The sequence below is a fragment of the Malania oleifera genome, chromosome 3, assembly GCF_029873635.1.
Source record: "Malania oleifera isolate guangnan ecotype guangnan chromosome 3, ASM2987363v1, whole genome shotgun sequence".
Lineage (NCBI taxonomy): Eukaryota > Viridiplantae > Streptophyta > Magnoliopsida > Santalales > Ximeniaceae > Malania > Malania oleifera.
In genome coordinates, this window is record NC_080419.1 from 60,313,817 (window position 1) to 60,330,914 (window position 17,098).

Sequence of the window (17,098 nt, forward strand, 5' to 3'; positions counted from 1 at the left end):
CATTCTATTTTATGCTTTAGATACTAATATCTTTCATGAAATAAGGGTTTGTCAAAATGATAAAGAAATAAGGGAGGAACTCAAAAAGAGGTATGCACAAACTAAGTTAGAAAAGGCTATCACTCACAGTGATTCAAGCTCAAAGGCTCATGGTGGAGAAAATCAGTGCTTTATAGATTTAACTGACAAAGAGGTAAATTCGTCTCCTTCCACCTCATTAAATGATTCATGCAATGATTGTATTAAATCTGATGATACTTCTAGTAGTGAATATTGTAGTGAATCTGATAATGATAGCATGCCTACTTATGTGGAATTGCAAGTTGAATACATTTGAACTCATAAGTCTCTTGTTAAAGTTAACAAAAGATATACTGCCTTGAAAAACAATAATAAGTCTTTATTGAAAAATCTAGAATCTAAAATTCTTGTTGTAAAATAAAATGAGTTGAAAATCATAAAATTGGATAACAAGAATGTAATGCTGGAAAAAGAGATAAAAGATCTGAGTTCCTGAATTTCCAGTGATAATAAAAAGGATCTTCTTATTTCAGAACTTGAGTGTAAAGAAAACACATTGACTAATGAATTTGTAAAATTACAAGATGTTTGCAAAGAATTAAAGAATTTTAAAATTCAAGATCTTCAAAGAAAATTAGAAGACCAGACTAAGATCATTTACACTTTTATTAGAGGCAAAAACAACTCCGATAAGTTGTTAGGTTCACAAAAGATGACCTTAGATAAAGAAGGTATAGGTTATAATGGAATTGAAAACTGAAAAAGAAAAAAACATATACATGGGGTACTTTGTAAGAGAATCTAAACATTATGCTAGTACCTCCTTCGGTTTATATACTCACACCACATGTGTCTTGTGTAAAAAAAAAGGGGGCACATAAAATTTGATTGACCGTTTAAAAGAAAAGGTGTGAAACCCAAACGAGTATGGAAAGACAAAGAATTACCGACTCCTAACCCATCAAGAATCAAAGAAAAAAAAATGGTATGGGTTGTTAAAAAAGCAAACCCCTTGAAATCCAAGGAAGAATTTACTCAAATAGGAATTACATGATCACACAATTCTTCCTTAGCATTTAGGATTAGCTATAGGGGGTAGTGATGACTATAGGCTTGGGAAATGGTTTGGGTTTCAAATGTCAAATCTTAGTATATGCACTCACTACTATTTTTATACTAAGAACCATAGAGAAGCAAGCCAATACGAAAATTTAAGTTTTTTATCCAATCTAAATTTAATTCATATATATCATAATGATGGGGTAAAACATAAAAATATATTGGCTATAGGCTAGAGTAAACTCCACTTCCCAATGGACAAAGCATATCTGCCAGGTAATTAATTTTAAATGTTTAAATCACGCTTAAATATAAATATTTTGAGTTAAACACAGTTTGTCCATTGTACAAAATTGAGCTTTAGGGAATTCGTCCTGTTCTATATATCATATCCCTAAACTCATTCTTCTTCTCCTGAAAGCCCACTAAAAATTTTAGCCATCTCTTTAGGCTTAAGCACTGGCTATCATAAATTCCTATTCTTCTGGTGCTTATTTAAAGACATTCTTCTTGTAATCAATATTAGAGGCATCCCCTAAGGGATTCAAGTTTCATAGTTAAATCAAATTTTCCTTTTGAGTCTAAAATATTAATCATCTAATCTTGGTTCACTCATTTCCCCCTGTTGGATCTCTTTACCATTACATGATCATATTTGGCAATATTTCATTCATTCACTGGTTTGTATCCTACTCCAAATCATGATCATATCATAAGGATACTTTCCGATAATGGCAAACTAGTAATGATCAAAGAGTATCATTCATTAAATATTCATATACTCTTCTGAGTTCAAGCAAATTTAATTGTATAAAAGTATTTATTCAACCTCATATTGTAAGCTCCTATCTTTAAATCAAATTATTTAGAGCTTTTGTTTGAGTTGAAGCCTCTCACGTGCTGAAATTCATAAGTAAAGAGGCATATACAAGCTTATGACCATGGAGAAGTACTTCTTGTAACTTTTTGGTCTTCTAAGCCTTAGTATGATAAGCCAAGTTTAAATAACTGAAAATCTAAGGCTCTTGGCAAAGGCGTAAATGGTGATAAGGCAAACTTCAGGGGGAGCATTTATCGTTGTATTGTCATTACTAAATTAAATGCTTTCACAGTTATATTTTATATCCATATGCCTTTATAAGCACAACACTGAACATTCACTATCCACCCTTGTTTAATGTCTATGCTTATCTGTTGGATAGTTTATTGAATTTTAGCATAAACAACAATTGAGCTATACTGAATATTGTGAGTTGATTGTCTACTTAACTACATGCTCATATGGAACTCAATTTGAATATGAACTGCTAGTATATGTATACACTTAGCTTGAATTAACAAGTAATATCTGAAGCATGTGTATACTATTGAATTCATCATTGGTTAAGTGATTTAAAGAGTTTGATTTAAATGTCATATGGATGATGCAAAATCCTTATAACCTATATGATATAATCAGGTTTGAAAGTAGGTCCTTATGGAAAACGTTTTACTTTTAAACTGAATGTAACCCAAATTTTTTTCTAAAAACCGCATACATTTTTTTTTTTTTGGAAAAATTGAACACTATGAACTTACATGCTTCATCGTTTTGTTTTTGAGTCCAAAGGTTTGTTTGCGCTCCTAGAACATCATAATTTTGGGCTTCATGATTATATTTAGTGTGGATTGTTCTGGTTTCGTCAGAACACCTTGTAGGACTTGATGTCAGAAACTTTGTTGCTTGTGGGTTCCAAATCTTCCATCTGAGCTAGCCTACTAATTGAAAGGGGGATGTGGCTCTTGAGTTTGTATGCACTAATGTACAATGAGCCGGAATTTTCACTAAACCACTTCAAGAGGATAGATATATTCATATAGACATGAATTAGGTCTAATGCATAGTTGGGATGCCACTTAGAAACATGGTTGAGTGCACAAACTTAGGGGGAGCTACTTGTTCTAAAAGTCCGTGGCACTAAAAATTTTACATCTATCCTTGTTTTATACTTTGTGAGTTTGTTTGTGTTTTGCAATGCATGACTATCGTATTTCTTGCATGTTGATAATTATACTCCTATTTCTCGTTTAGATCCAGACTGGACTATTTGAGTTAATTGTTATGGATAAATTGTAAATTTGAACTCAATCAGGTCATTTCTATACAGATTTTATTTGGGAAATGCTCCATTTTTAAACAACATGTTGTCGAAATTTCTAAAAATCTTCCCAAACTAAATCTTGTATCTAAATGACTATTACCCTTTGCTTGCCTGTTAGTTTTAATGTCCTGGCCCTTTTGGTTGTTGCCAAAAGGGGGATAAGTAGGGCAAAATAGGGTAATTGGAAAAATGCTTGAACACTACATTTCCTTTATGCATAGTTTTAAGGGGGGGGGGGGGCCTTTATTGGCTGTACCACTTTTGACCTTATCGGTCATATCCCATTTTGATTATGACAAATACTTTGATATTTAATGTTTGATGAGTTTGTGTGCATGATCAAGTGGAAGTATCATATGATGCACATAGACTTGAAAGAAAATGAAGACCCAAAGTGTTTATTGCTGTAATTTTTACTTCATTTCATTTTGGGTCTATAATATTAATGGTCTGTAATAATTAATGCATTTCATGCATCATTGGATAGATAAGCTCAAAGACCATAGACTGACCTTAGGTTCTGAAGCACCTCATAACAAGTCCCCCATAACTTAAAAGTTATACCCATGTGAACAGGGGTGACCTTTAATACAAAATCAGGACCTAAAATGAACATTGAAAGGGCCTCGGTCGATTGAACTAGCCTAAGTATAATCTGCTGGTCGACCAAAGCATTGCTGAATGAGGAACTTAAGCCTCGATCAACCAAACATATACAATATAAAAGATTCGGTCAACTGAATTGTATGAAAGTCAACAATTTGACTTCGCATAGTCGACCGACCATTTTTTAACAAACCATCCACGGTCGATTGAATTAGATTGTGGCTAATTCTCAATGCCCTGGTTTACTGAACTTCTAGTTGAAAAATGACCTAATCTACCAAACCTCTTAATTTGGTCAAACGAACATGCTCTGGTCATCCGAACCTCGGAGGGTTCAAAATCGCCTCGCTTTAGTTGACCAAACCTATAGTTTAAAAATGCCTCGGTCGACCGAACTTGGCAATTAGGTCGATTGAACTTAAAATACGGTCAACCGAAAACTCTCAGGTTGCCCATTTTTCACTGAGGTAAAATAGCACTAATTTTTATTAACCTTGCTTAAACTTTCTCAAAAATACTAGATGAGTCCCGAACGATTATATTTTTTGGAGAGTCTATATATACTCCCTCATTTGGTTTGATTATGAACCGATTAGCAAACATCGTTAGCAAAATATCTTCTAAAATTTCTTGAGCCCTATTTTCACCTTTAAGCTTACATGCTCCACCCATTCTCATTCCTTTGCAAAAACTACTTTGGTGAGAGTATTTTGAGATAATCTACACTGCCATTACAAGCTTACACTCTCATTTGTGTTGATTGATTTTGTGATTTTATTGAGAGTAAGCCAAAAGTTTTCCCCCCGTGATTTAATCCATAAATCTATTTCGTGGGGAAACTTTCATAAGCTTTTGAGTCTTTGCATTCTTGTTGCAAGACTCAAGAGCTTGTCCTTTGTTGTGAAGAAAATATTTTTGAGAAATTTTCTAAATATCTCGTGAGCTTATCTTTGAAAAATATTTAGAAGATTTTTTCTTGGGTATTTCAGATCTTTGATATTGAACATTGTGATTGATATTGTTATTTTGAATAAAAAAATTTCTACACATACACTCTCACACTCTGACTGTTGTACTTGCATTATTTTTAAGAGTTGACATTTAAACTACATTGAGCTTATCATATCCTATCATATTGTAATGTGTTGATAATACTAGTACAAATTTTCTTGTTGGAGAAGCATTCATTTTGTACACACTTTGTATTTTGAATTGGTTGTATTCCGGGCGTGGCCTGAGGGGGCATTAATCCAGCTTGGAAGGATTTGTTGTAAAAGTTGAGGTCAGCCTTGATGTAATTTGACCTGATTGTATTAGGTGCCGCTCCACCCGTTAAGTGAGCCATAGTAGAATCCTTGTGCTTGTGAGCCAAGGCAAGGACGTAGGTAGTATTGGCTGAACCTCGATAACATATTTTGTGTCGGCTTTCTGTTTAATTTCCGCACTTTAAATTTTGCACATGTATGCTATACTTGAACTGCTGTGAATGTTTTAATTGATTTAAATATTGTATAAATACTCGCCTAGGGAATTGAGTCTATTTAAGAAAGACCCTAGGTTGTGTAATACTATTGCTAGATTAGTTGAACCTAGGGGAGAAATTTTTTAAATCTCCAATTCACTCCCCATGTTGGGATTGCACCAAAGTCAATAGTAGTTTATTAGTTGTTTTTTTTTTCTCCGATATATCCAAGAAAAAAAATCATGTTAATCAACTTTTGATTCATATTATTAGAATGAGTGGATCTCCAATATAATGATAGTGCTAGGAGTTATTCATAGAGGCTACTATATAGAGAGAGAGAGAGGGAGAGAGAGAGAGAGAGAGAGAGAGAAAGAAGAGAATTGTATTGAATGGTGTAATTTGTATACAAGAGGGGTATCCTATTTATAGTCTATTCTAAGGTAGAGGTTTTTTTATCAACTCGATGTGGGACAATTGTTATATACATTAACAGCCCCCCTCAAACTCAAGGTGGCAAAATGGAGACCGATTTGAGTTTGGAAACTAAATTCTGAAGGCGTCCTAGAGGATGCGTCTTAGTGAAGATATCTATAGTTTGATCGGCATAAGAAACTAATAATAATCTAATTGTGCCATGGGTGAGATGATGATGCACAAAATGACAATCAATCTCAATGTGTTTTGTGCGTCCATGGAATACATCATTGTGAGTAATCTGGATAACACTTTATTTATCACAATTGATGGTATTACCAGTAGAATGAGTGACGCCCATGACTTCAACTAACTAGTGAAGTCAAAGAAGTTTCCAAGTTGCATCAGCAAGAGCACGATACTCAGTTTCCGTGCTTGATTGGGCAATGACTGTTTGCTTCTTGTTACGCAAAGAAATAAGAGAGTCGCCAATCACCACAAGAAATAAGGTTATTAGTGACGGATTTAAACCGTCACTAATAATAAAAAAATTGTCACTAATAGTATTAGTCACGGTTCAATTAGTATTGGTAACGGTTTTCCATTTGTCACCATATCTGCGGCGATAAATACTTATTAGTCACGAATAGTACAAATCATCACTAATAGTGAAGTATTAGTGATGGAAGACCACCGTCACTAATATCCTAAGATCGTAACTATAAATTATATATATTTTTGGCTCATATTTGTCACTAAAGCCCAAGTTTTAGTGATGGTTTTAAAAACTGTCACTAATATGGCACTATTAGTGACGGTCAATAAATAGCCACTAATATTATGCTTTCAGTGACGGTTTTTAAAATTGAAAATAAAAAATAAAAAATAATTCTGTTTAGATAACAAAGAATACAAGAAAAGTCAAAATTAAAGCTGCGTGCATCTGACCCGATTGTAGTGCCTGTCATCGTCATAGTGGTGTGATAGCCGTAAACCCTACAAAATAATAATTATACAAGAAATTAGTATACAATGTTTGAACATATATGTATATACTATAATTAAATATGATTTGATAGCAAAATGATCAGACGTTCGGACATAGTGTAAACAAATGATACAATTGTAAATAACTAAATTTGATTAGTCGAAAGTCACCCCACTCAATTCGAACCTCGTCTGACTGAATTTTAAGCTAAGTGCTTTAAAATGAACTAAGTTTACCAAGTTTATTTGTATTCTAATTTTACTTCTACGTGGGGAAAAGCTCCCGGGGAGGAGTTTTTAGGCACCGTCAGCTCCGACATGTCCAGGTCAATGTGATGGGCATGTCGAGACTGACTGCATTGGGTTTGGACCTCATATGCCCAAATTGGACACCTGCGTGCAAAACCATGAACTAAGGTTATTATGTTAATTTGTATTCTAACTTTGCTTCTAAGTGGGGAAAAAGCTCCCGAGGAGGAGTTTTTGGGCACCGTCAAATCCGGCACGTCTATGTCAATGTTATGGACATGTCGAGACTTACCACGATCGATTTGGACCTTGTATGCCTGACTTGGACACTCGAGTGCTTAAAATTAACTAAATTTACTAAGTTTGTTTATATTCTATCTAACATTGCTTCTAAGTGGGGAAAAAGCTCTTATGAGGAATTTTTTGGCACTGTAAAATCCAGTATGTCTAGTTCAATATGACGGACATGTTGGGACTGACCAAACTTAGTGTGGATCTCGTATGCCCGAATTGGACACTTGGGTGGTTAAATTTAACTAAGTGTACTAAGTTCGCCTCTAAGCGCATAATTTTCAATTGACATAGAGTTTTTTGGCACCGTAAGATCCTACACATCCAAGTCAATGTCATGGACGTGTCAGGACTAACCACGCTCAGTTTGGACCTCGTATGCCTGAGTTGGACACTGGAGTGCTTAAAATGAACTAAGTTTACTAAGTTTGTTTGTATTATAACTTTTCTACTAAGTGGGGAAAAAGCTCTTAGGGAGGAGTTTTTGGGCACCATAAGATCAAACATATCCAATTCGATATAATGGACGTGTTGGGACTGGAGAAACTCAATTTGGATATCGTATGCATGAATTGGACACTTGGGTGGTTAAATTCAATGAAGTGTACTAAGTTAGCCTTTAAAAGCATAATTTTCAATTGGCATGGAAATTTTGGGCACCATGAGTTCCAACACATCTAGTTCGATGTGATGGACATGTTAGGACCGCCTGAACTCAGTTTGGACCTCGTATTCCCAAATTGGACACTTAGGTGGATAAATTCAACTAAGTGTACAAAGTTTGTTTGTATTCTAACTTTACTTCTAGGTGAGGAAATATCTCTCGGGGAGGAGTTTTTGGGCACCGTCATATCTGACACGTCCAATTCGATGTGAAAGATGTGTCAAGACTGATCGAACTCAGTTTGGACCACGTATGCCTGAATTGGACACTTGGGTGGTTATATTTAACTAAGTATACTAAGTTTGCCTCTAATTGTATAATTTTCAAATGGCATGAAATTTTTGGGCACCGTCAGATCCAACACGTTGAGTTTGATGTGATGGACGTGTCAAGACTGGTCGAACTCATTTTGGACCTCGTATGCCCAAATTGGAGACTTAGGTGGTTAAATTCAACCAAGTGTACAAAGTTTGCCTCTAAGCATATAATTATCAATTGGCATGGAACTTTTTGGCACCGTCAGTTTTGGCGCATCTAGTTTGATAGGATGGACTTGTTGCCATTGACCAAACTTAGTTTGGACCTCGTATGCCCAACTTGGACACCTAAGTTGCTTAAACTGAACTAAGTTTACTAAGTTGGCTTGTATTCTGACTTTTCTTCTAAGTGGGGAAAGAGCTCTTAGGGAGAAGCTTTTGGGCATCGTCAGATCCGACACATTTAGTTCGATGTGACAGACGTGTCGGGACTAACCAAACTTAGTTTGGATCTCGTATGCCCGAATTGGACACTTGGGTGGTTAAATTCAACTAAGTGTACTAAGTTCGCCTCTAAGCTTCTAATTTTCAATTCGATGTGATAGTCATATTGGGATTGACCGAACTCAGTTTGGACCTCATATGCCCAAATTGGACACTTGGGTGGTTAAATTCAACTAAGTGTACTAAGTTTGTTTGTATTCTAACTTTGCTTGTAAGTGGGGAAAAAGCTTTAGGGGAGGATTTTTTGGGCATCATCATATCTGACACATCCAATTCGATGTGACAAACGTGTTAGGACTGACTGAACTCAGTTTGAACCTCGTATGCCTGAATCGAACACTTGGGTGGTTATATTCAATTAAGTGTACTAAGTTTGCCTCTAATTGTATAATTTTCAAATGACATAGATTTTTTTGCCACCATCAGATCCAGCATGTTCAGTTCAATGTGATAAACATATTAGGACTAACCAAACTCATTTTGGACCTTATATGCCCAAATTGGACACTCAGGTTGTTAAATTCAACTAGGTGTACTAAGTTCACCTCTAAGCATCAAATTTTCAATTGGCATGGAAGTTTTTGGCATCATCCCTTTTGGTACATCCAGTTCAATGTGACGGACATGTCGGGTCTGATCGAACTCAGTTTGGACCTCGTATGCCTGACTTGGACTTGAGTGCTTAAAATGAACTAAGTTTACTAACTTTGTTTGTATTCTAACTTTACTTCTAAGTTAGGAAAAAAGCTCTCAAGGAGGAGTTTTTAAGAATCATTAGATTTGACACGTCCTGCTCGATGTGACGGACATGTCGAGACTAGCCGAACTTAGTTTGGATCTCGTATGCCCAAATTGGACACTTGGGTGGTTAAATTCAATTAAGTGTACTAAGTTTGCCTATAAGCATATAACTTTCAATTGGCATGGAATTTTTGGGCACTGTCAGTTTCAACGCGTTCAGTTTTATGGACGTATCAGGACTAACCAAACTTAGGTTTTACCTCGTATGCTCGAATTGGAAACAATGGTTGGGTTTTGACAAAAAACATGCATATTCCATGTTCTCGGTACCTTAAACCCCGATTTTGACTTGTTTTGTAGGTAAAATAGTACAAACATGAGAACCATTGGCTCATTCATGCAAGTTTACTTCTTTTGAGTCATTTTACTTACGAGTATTTTTTTAATACTCAATTTAATGTTTTTTTTTTTGGTATAATGAAAATCTTGAGAATAACTTATAGATTCCAATTTAATGCTATGTTTAAATTAAAAATAAAAATATTGTTATGTGAATTCCTATAAAAATTGGATCTATTAATTCATTGCATACACAATACATATAATAAAATATGAAATTATAACTGCATAATTACATTGTGTAATTTAGAACAAACCAACTTCAAAACTCCCCACACAAATTTTCCTACCGCATACTGAGTATACGTTCTAACTAGAGGAGAAGCCACCCGCATTATCCCAACGAGATTTGTGCATCATTTGCTCCATCTGCCCTTTCTAGTTCTTAATGGCTTCCATCTCCACTTCAAAGTTGGACACTTTCTCTTGCCAGGTGGACACCTATTCTTTGAGCGGCTGGTTCTCCATTTCCATTGTCTACATTCAGAGAACCATCTCCTCCCTTTGAGAGTTAGCTTCCTTATGCACTGAGTCAAGCTCAGCACGAGATGCCACAATCGAAGAAGATGATGATGTTGGGGCAACGTATCCACTGCCAAGGCCATTCAACCAGCCCCCTTGAGTTCCCTAAGCACCTTCCTACATATGTTTTCGTCCAAAATTGGCCAACTCCCCTATAGAACCAGTGCATTCCTCAGCTCAGCCATCCTCGCTTATTTTCAGTCATGAAAAAGTAGAAAATGAAGAAATCAGGATAAAAATTTGACATTTTGAATAAAATAGTGAACTAAATAATATATTTGACTTATATGTTTGCTTTACGCACCTTGGCACCACTCCCCTGATGGCATTTGATGTGTTCTCTGATAAAGATTCGGCGTCAGCTCCAGGTCGCCAATTTTGAGATCACGCTACATTATCATGTAAAGCATCATTAATATTAGTATGAAGCCCTAAACATAAATAACACTTGTTAGGTAATGCTCAGATAGTTTTATAGCAATAATCTTTCGATGATTGACGAACAACTTCGACCCACTGCAATGTATCGTACCTAGTTTGCTGTGGTTATCAACAATTTTCTTATAGATAGCCTATGAAAAAGATGTAATTACTTTTTAGTGTTTAGTGATATCAATACGACAAAGTAGTTATAATAATACAAACACATCACCTTATAGGCCGGGTCACGGAAATGGCAACACACCATCTCCCAATTCTCCAGGGAGATCATATTGTATGGGTAAGCCTCAGCCTGATCTCCCATCTTCCTAAAATGCTCGCGCATTTTTGTGCGAAAGCTCTTGAACTGAGCACACAACTGAGTGTTCACCGCCTTTTTTACATGGTCAATAGTGAAAATGTCCATATCAAACTTTACCTGCATATAAAATACATATAGAATGTTAGACAGTTAATTATGTAGTATATTAAAAGTAAAAGAAATGGTTTAGAGTTACTTACCAAGAAGTGCTTATAGAGAACCGAGCACCGAGCCTCTAATAGTTATGGCCAGCTGAAGCAGGCGACTGGAGCATATTGTCAGCATATAATGCCTTGCTCCCGTGTCTAGGTCGTACACCAATTATCCAATAGGGCCGTGTAGCCAAAAGGAATCTCAACTCGAATCTGCTGCCCTAGTCCTCTCCAGGTGTTTTTTTAGCACCGTGTTCTTTGTTGCACCATGATCTGACCTCGTTGTCTATGTCCCCTAGGTCGATGCTTCTAGAAGAGTTAAAGAACAATACCATTATCATGCATGTGTATGACCATCAATATATTATTATAAATCAAATACTTATAACCTTACCAATGCTACACATTATGGTGGGCAACTCACCTTGAGTCCAATGCCCAGCTGATGGATCAACCTCCTCGAGCAAGGATCTCGAGGGCTCAAACGGTGCTGCATCAAGACCGACGTCTTTCATCGGTCTCAAAGATGTCAGATTATCTAACAGGGACGATGTAGTGGAGAGCCTGGACTGAACTAGGTGACGATGACCTCCTGGTGCCTTGTCTACAAAATAATACACAAGTAAATATAAGAATATTGGATATTAGATGGATGCATAGTAAATATATTTTCAGTTATCTACACATGTCAGATACATGGTGACAACATAACATGCTTACCCCCTATACATCAATATCGGTATCATCCTCACTTTCTAGTATGTCTTCCTCCTCACTACAGTACTCAACTATAGTTTCATCTTCCTCATCAGTTTCATCATTGTCGATGAAGTCAATATGTACATAAGGTTCAATTCCAATGCCACACTCCCCACGTGCTTTTCCGTGGCACCAACCCTATTCAATGATTTAGGATCAGCTCATTCCTTAGCTACATTGATAGTAGATTGTGTTGCTACAGTGACAGATGGCTCATCTTCTTGGAAAGCATCCTCACTAACACTCTTCTCCCCATCTGCAACTTTTGTAATATCATACAAACTTCGGGGAGGAATTTTTTGGGTCATATGCCATTCACCCTTCAATTTTGTGTCCTTAAGGTAGAACACTTGTTCTGTCTGTGTTGCTAGCACAAAAGGGTTATTATCATACTATATCTTGCTAAAATTGACACTAGTAAAGTAGGCATTCATGTTTATCCCACTCTTTTTATTTCTAATGTCCCATTAGGTACACTTGAACATGTGGACGAGTTTGTTGGCTCTATAGTGAAGCTTTATAATGTCATCCAAGATACCAAAGTAGTCAATTTCCTCATCTCCTTCTGCACCTAGCACTGCAACCCCACAATTCTGGGTTCTTTTTATGCAATTCGAGGGACTTCATATGAAATCGTAAGCTGTTGACAATGCAACCGTTATAGCGGTTAACTCGTTAATCGAGGTCACATGCTAATGCATACAAATCTTTAATTGCTGTTAGTTCTTTATTATAATGCATGACTTTCATATATTAAATAAAAAGGAGTTTAGATGAGTAAACCGTTAATATTGAAAATGTACATTGCTTCAAATTCACATAAAATTTGTTACTTACACAGCTCCCAATCCAATTAACAAATTCCTTCTTATGTCTTTCGTTAATAATATTCCTTTCATTTTAGGTCATAAGTTCAGCTTTATGTTCACTATATACAACGATAGTACATGTTAATGTCAACTAAGTATATATACATACATGCATGCATACACACACACACACACACACACACACACACACACATATTTATATATATATGTAAACACAATACAAAGTAAGGAGTTTGGAATCACGTGAACATTGTAGAAGGAATTTATAATTTACCTCTCAATAGAATACATCCAACGATATTGCACCGGTCCTCCCATTATGGCCTCCTTTGGTAAATGGATGGTTAGGTGGACGATCACATCGAAGAATGTTAGTGGAAATATTTTCTCTAGCTTGCATAGTATGATTAGGATGTCCTACTTTAACCGTTCAAGTACATTTACGCTTAATTTCTTGGAGCACAAATGTTGGAAGAAGATCCCTAGCTCTTATAGCACTGAGCGAACATCTTCATTCAAGTGTCTACGAAGGAAAATGGGTGAACCGATTGTAGAAGGATGTGAAAGTCATGACTTTTCATTCCTAACATCTTCCCTTCCTTAATGCTTATGCATCGAGCTATGTTTGATGCATATCCATCAAAGAACTTCACTAATTTCAACCATTCGAAGAAATTATTCTTCTCATCCTTCAAAAATGTGTAATAGTATGATGACATGAGAAGTTTGTCCCCATCATGAATTAGATGCAACTCAGGCTATATTCCCATATCTTCCATATCCCAGAGAGCATTTACGATGTCCTTTGTCTTCCCATTTATATTCAGCTCTCGATATGCATAACATCCAGGTTGTGGCATAGTGGAAGATCTTACTAGCATGATAACTTTAAAAAGATGTTTCTCTTTGTCCAATTCAACTCCCACTCAGCACGTTTCCTTTTTCCACTGCTCGGTGGTTTCCTAAATTTCACATTTGTGATTAACCTGAGCTCGTTTAATATTTATTCCCCACGTAGTCGGTTCGGCTGCAACCTTCATTCAGGTTTTCAATTAAAGCTTCTGACACCACGAGTCTTCCAAGGATATCTAGGTCGTAGAAAATGATGATGGCACATAATGCATAACTTGCATCTATGCTTCAAGGGTAAGGACCCCAACATCCTTATCACACACTGGACATGATAAGTAACCTTTTGTGCTTCAGCCTAATAGGTTGCTATAAGAGGGAAAATAATTAATTGTCCACAACAGTGCAACATGCATTCGAAATGTTGTCCCAGTTTCCACATTGAATGTCTCCATTCATTTTTCCCATAATTCTTTTAGCTCATCAATTAACAGACGCAGGCAAATGTCAATATCATTACAAGGTGCCCTCAATTCGGGAATAAATAGAGACATATAAATGAAGGGTTCTTTCATACATCACCTTGGCGGCATATTGTATAACATCATTATAACTGGCCACATGCTATACGAGTTCTTCATATTACTGAAAGGGTTGAACCCATCTAAAGTAAGGCCAAGTCTGATGTTGCAAGGATCACTAGCAAACCAAGGATGCATTTTACCAAACTTGGCCCAAGCTTCCGAGTCCGCTGGATGGCTAAGGGTGTTTTCCTCTTAAAGACGTTTATCTTTATGCCATCTTATATTTGCATCAGTCTTTCTACACATGTAGAATCATTGTAGCCACGGTATTAATGGATAATATCGCAGAACTTTTTGGGGGATCCTTATACCCTTTTTTTGATTAGTTTTATACCTCGGTTCACCATATTCTAGGCACTCGTTCATATTTTCAAGTTCACCATAAAAGAGCGCACAATCATACCTACACGCACGTATTGGAATGTAATCGAGACCCAATTCATGCATGTATGTCTACACCTCATAAAAAGACTTCGAAAGTGTTTCACCATCAGGAAGTGCCGCCTTAATGAGGTTTAAATGCATGTAAAATGCGCTTTGAGATAATCCGTGCATTTTCCTTACATGAAGAAACTTTATCAAGAACTCCAATTTTGAGAACTTTGCATAGTTTGGATATAGGGGCATCCATTCATCCCTCACGAGATTCAAAAATGGTTTACCAAGTTAATTTAACGTACTAGGATCGCAAGGTATGGTCCCTATTGAAGTAGATTCATTACCCTTACGTGACACACTAAAATCGTCTGTGTCCACTACAACCCCTCTTTGCAAGTCACCTAACATTTCGAGTAATCCGTCCGAACGTGTATCACAACCTACTATATTTGCCCCCTTAGCTTCATTTTCATTATCATCACTCTGAACTGTGCAATCGTCACTGTGGAGCACCCATGGGGTGAAGTTTTTCTCCATTTCAAAGTTTAATAGATGTGTATGAACCAAATCAATGTGTTTAAATGTTATGTTTTGACATTTCTTGCAAGGACACCTTATTCTACTGGCACCATTTGCACGAGGATGCGTGAACTCTATGAAATCATGTACCCCTTTCACGTATTCATCCAAAAACCTATCCTGAGCCTTCATCCAATATAAGACTAGTAGTGGCGGTTTATGAGAACCATCACTAATATTCTTAACCTTTTTCCCCGTCAACAAATGCAACATTAGTAACGGTTTATAAGAACCGCCACTAATATTCTTGACCTTTTTCCCCGTCAACAAATGCATTATTATTGATGTTTCTTAAAATCGTCACTAATATAAGACTATTAGTAATAGTTTTTCTAAACTATCACTAATAATAGACTATTAGTGATGGTTTATGAGAACCTCACTAATGTTCTTGACCTTTTTCTCCATCAACAAATACATTGTTAATGACAGTTCTAAAAACAATCACTAAAATAAGACTATTACTGATGCTTTGGATTCGTCACTAATACCCATAAAAAAACATCGCTATTAGTTTCCCACGATAGTTTTAGCTGGAAAATGGTTTTTAGTGACGAAAGTAATAGTGACTTTTTAGATTTTGAAAACTATCACTAATACTGCACTTTTAGTGACAAAATTGAAAGCGTCATTAATACTTCCGTCACTAAAAACTAGCTCCTTTTGTAGTGACAAGGCTTCAAAAAAATCCATAGTGGACATAGTCTAGCTCATCAAAAGAAAGGCACCCTTTATTGATGAAACTCAACCTACTAAACCAGTTCCACAGTAACAAATTTTCATCAACATAATCATCTAAGGAACCAATATTGAGTTAGAAAAGTTTACCAAATCTAAAGGAGATGAGAATGAATCAAAAGGATATAAGGACCATATAGCTTATATCAAAGAGAAAGTAAGATCTATCCAAGGAATTCAGGATGAGGGAATTGGATAATTTGAGGACTTATGTCTCTTTACTGATTTCGTAATACAAGAAAAATTCAAAGTCCCTAACTTTATTAAATACAATGGCATGGGTTGTCCAAATGTACATCTACAAATGTATGAACGAAAGATGACACCATGTGCGACGAATCAGAATTTGCTCATACATATTTTCTGTGAGAGTCTGATCGGACCTGCTCAAAGGTGGTATGCCTCGTTGGAGAATAAAAAGGTTCAGAAATTGAGAGATATAGAAAATATTTTCTTGAAGCGATATTAGTTTTGTTGCAATTACTCGAATGAATTTGCAAAACATAGAAAAGAATAACAATGATACTTTCAAGAATTATACACGAAGGTGGAGAGAAGTTGCAACACAAGTGAACCCACCATTATCTAATACAAAGATGATTAGCACCTTCGTTGGAACAATAAAAGATATGTATTATAATAAGCTAATTCCCCAAATATTATAAAGATTTGCTATAGTGGTTGCAATCGGTGAAAGAATTGAAAGTGGATTAAAATCAGATAAGCTAACTGACTGCACTAAAGACAGTTGAACAAGTGATCACCAAGAAACCATCATCAAGAAGGAAAAGAAATAAGGAGGAGATGTCAACGCAGTATCTTAAGGAAAGTCATAAAATCAAACTACTCAAGTTATTTGCGCCTATACCACCCAACTAATTTCCAATCAATCTGCCAACACTTTGAACTTGCCTAATTTCAACTCAAATTAGAATAATGCCAATTCTTGGCGTATAAGGGAATTCACCATTTTACCCATACCGTTGGTTGACCTTTATCATCAACTTGTATCACAAAGGAAAAATGCTCCCATGTCAATGAAACAAAGGTAAAACCCAAGATTTTATACTCTAAATGTATAATGTGAATATCACATGAATACACCCAGACAAGCAACAAGTGCTTTTAGCATTTAAACATCAAGTACAATACTTAATTGATGCCAAC